Raw genomic sequence first — 3,647 nt, 5'->3', positions numbered from 1 at the left:
CTTCTCTTCTTCTATCATCTCCATCTGCCTCCCTATTATAAGTATACACGTGATTACATTTAAGGCCCATATAATATAGGATAACTTCTCATGCCAGGATCTTTAACTTAATCATATCTGCAGTGTCTTTTTTCCCTTGGCTATGTAAGATAACTTTCATGGATTCCAGGGACTGGGGCCTAACGTTTTTGGAGCCCTTATTTTGCCTACCGCAGTTGGCATGCCTGGCGCTATCTTTTTCACAAGTTGAGAAAGAAAATCAGAATTCCAGATAGAAAAATAGAAATCACATCAATTGCCTCATTTTATTTTCTCAATTTTTACAATTTTCAGTTTTTAAATTACCACATAACAAGGAACACATTTTGATATGCAGTTCAGTGTGTGAAATTTGAATTTTGATATATTGTATAGTTTGATATAACCATGACATAATTATGATACAAAACAGATTGCTCACCCCAAAAACTCCCTTGAACTGTCTGTGTGAAATCACACCTTCTCCATCTCAAACTCCTTGCAAACCGTGGTCTGTTCTTTTATATTTTTATCTTTTTCTGGATGTCACATGGACGGAATTGTACAATATATATCTTTTGAAAAGTCTGAATCTTGGTTAGAGAAAGCACACACCATTGGGCACATACGTGATCATCATCTCTGCTACCACTCTGTTATTTCTATACCTGAATGTTTTAAACTTTTGTCATGTTATAGGAATAACTCAGCATTTCAAATGTTTCAGTTTCTTTAGAGGCTTGATTTACAGTTTAAAGAAACACTATGGCCAGTATAGTGTTTAAGGAAACAGTATGGCAATTGATAATGGAGAGGTTCAGTTGAGGATTGAACCAACTCCTATAATCAGAGTTAAATACGTCAAGTTTAGTTGTACCAACTCTACCCTAAATTTTTATCAATAGATATTTTTCTAACATTTTAAGGCTAAGTTTATTGATTGAAATTTATTTTAGTCATCTTAATTGAGTATGGTTAATACTTGGATTTTCCCAGGAGTTGGCATAGAATGACATATCTCACAATTATTTAAATTTTTTGCACTAGCTGTGGCTTTGTAGAGGTGAAAAGTGTTAGGGTGGTTATCACCTCAAGTAAAGACTAAGCAAATTGTGTTATTAATGAAAGAACAAAGTAGAAAAAAATTACAGATATATGCAACGTTGTACCATTAAAGTTGAAAAATACCACTAAAAGGATGAAAAACAAAAGAATGCAAGGATAGTATAAAAACCAGTGGTTCCATCATCTAGATAATACTGTTCGATTATACGTGGATGGAGCTGTCTACTTTATCCACCTACACATGTGTTTCAAGGACCTGGGTCTGCACTCATTTTCTGAAAAGCCCCTAAAGAGTCTCTGAAGAAACTCAGTTTAATATCTGTGATGTGAATGACTTCTCAATTCTTGTCATTTAAGGATGGATAATGTCAAGCTAATTGGTAAAAAGTAACCACAGATCAATTCCTCGTACTTTGTTGAATTGGTAATAAATAGTACCTAATAAGGTCATTTTCACAAGGTTGAAAGGCAGTCTTTCTCTGGATTTTTTTTCCAAATACCAACTCATCTGGGGTTAGGTCATATAAAGGCTGATTAAATGAAAGGCCAGGAAAGAAAACTGTACCTGTTGGTATAAGGACTGAGTATAATGGGTTTATTTATCTAGATAAGTTTGTGAAAGAATGAACTATATATGATTCCAGAGACTAGGAGTAATACGGACCTACAAGTCACTAGTTGATAGTAAGACAACCTGTGATGTCAGGGTGAACAACTCAGGGCCATGAGAGCGAAGGGTAATAATGTATTAGGTCATGGAAGTTCAAGGATGTCTGATACTGTAATTAATTTTAGTTTTAATATTTCTCATGTGTTGTGTCTCCATTTATAGAGGATAAAGATGGGATAAGAAAAGAGAAGTTCTGAGTGAGGACAAAACATTATATAATTGTCCCAGAAAAATATTTTCCCCTGTATATAGATAATTTGAAATGTCACAGGTAGGAACACAAAATGAAACTGGTGTTCAACCATTGTGAGCTCTGCGTATTTCTCACAAGAGAGTGCTTCAACCCATGTAGAAAATAAAACAACTCTTACTAGTGCATACTCATAACTCCCTAGGGAATATAATTGTCTAAAACCCCTTTGGAGATATTCAACTATTTCCTTACTACAGTATTCCAGTTCATATTCTATTTTTACACTTTTCATGGACTCTTATAGGTTTCAAAAAAGGCATGAACTGGCCACCTCCTGTGTTATCCTAGAAAAGTTTTCCCCCAACTACTTGTATAATATCCCAGCCAATACATCCCTACTGTGATGTGTTGTCTCTAGAAGGTTGCTAAAACAAGTATTCATTGGAGATCATTTGGTTCTACCAGGCAGCCTTTCTGGGCTTGATATATCTTATTCTCACTGATCAAACCAATCAATAATTGATCTAAGATGTAGTCACGAAATTTTTCCGTGGATTTTTCTTCATGTTCTGTAAGAGGTACTTGCATGAGGACGTTAGTCCGAAAGGCATGTTCAGCATGATTCTCTGCTTATGTATTTTTTAACCTAGCTTTTATAGTGTCTTTCATACTTTGGAACTTTGTCTTTCTTTGAGTAGTATTAAGACATCAAATAATTTTTGTATTTGGTTTCCATTTTTATAGTGATACATGAGATGTATGAAAAGATTAAGAAGGTTAAGAAATCTCATCATCTCCATAGTATTGGAGAGTTGTGAACTATGTTAAAACATACAGACTATCACTGTATATATTTTTCATAATTACACACAGCAAAGAGAAAGCCACAAATTCAGTTACTTTAATTTATTTTGCTTCTTCTAAGGAATTAGATTTTATAATGGAGTCTGGAGCAGTAAATGCATTATAAGCCTCTTGTTATTTCTTTTCAATTTTGAAGATAAGACTTTAAAAACAAAATTAGTTCAGAATTAGGTATGAGACTGTCCAAAATATCTGTTCTGGGATGGACACTTCTTGAGTGACAGAAATACAATCATAAGATTCATTGATTGAGAAGTGTAATGGAGTTAAACACTATGAAGAGAAATTAATAATACTGTATAGTTAGTCCACCAACTGGTAAAAAATGGATGTTTTTACAGAGTAGATCATTTGTGCTCTATGTAGCATCATAAGATTTAATGGTGATTTCAGTGAAAGATCTGGAGATGCTTCAACAAATTTAGACAAAGCTGAAATCATTTTAAGACAAGGAGGATAAGCTATAATCATTATATTAAGAAATAGGCTATAGTAGGCAATGGGTCTTTGTTGTTTTTAATGTAATTGAGTAATATCCCTAGGACATGGCCTTACTGCTAATGTTCACACAAAGGAAAGGCTTATCACAATCAATTTTCCTATAATAGTTTTTTCTGGGGAGACATACGGAGACACCTAGGATTCATACCTTTTAGAAGTGGATGTACAGAATCTAGTGGCTTGCTGTGGCTCATCTGGGGTCTCAGATGACATAATAAAAATACATAAATTCAAAGGTTTGATAACTTAATGATCAGAGTCCGGTGACCAATAGGGCCTGTAAAAACAGAGCTGGGCTGTCTAAACTAATATGAAAAAAGAAGAAAACTTTTAAGA

Source organism: Chlorocebus sabaeus, chromosome 29, assembly GCF_047675955.1.
Source record: "Chlorocebus sabaeus isolate Y175 chromosome 29, mChlSab1.0.hap1, whole genome shotgun sequence".
Classification (NCBI taxonomy): Eukaryota; Metazoa; Chordata; class Mammalia; order Primates; family Cercopithecidae; genus Chlorocebus; species Chlorocebus sabaeus.
Note: the sequence above shows the minus strand (reverse complement) of the source record.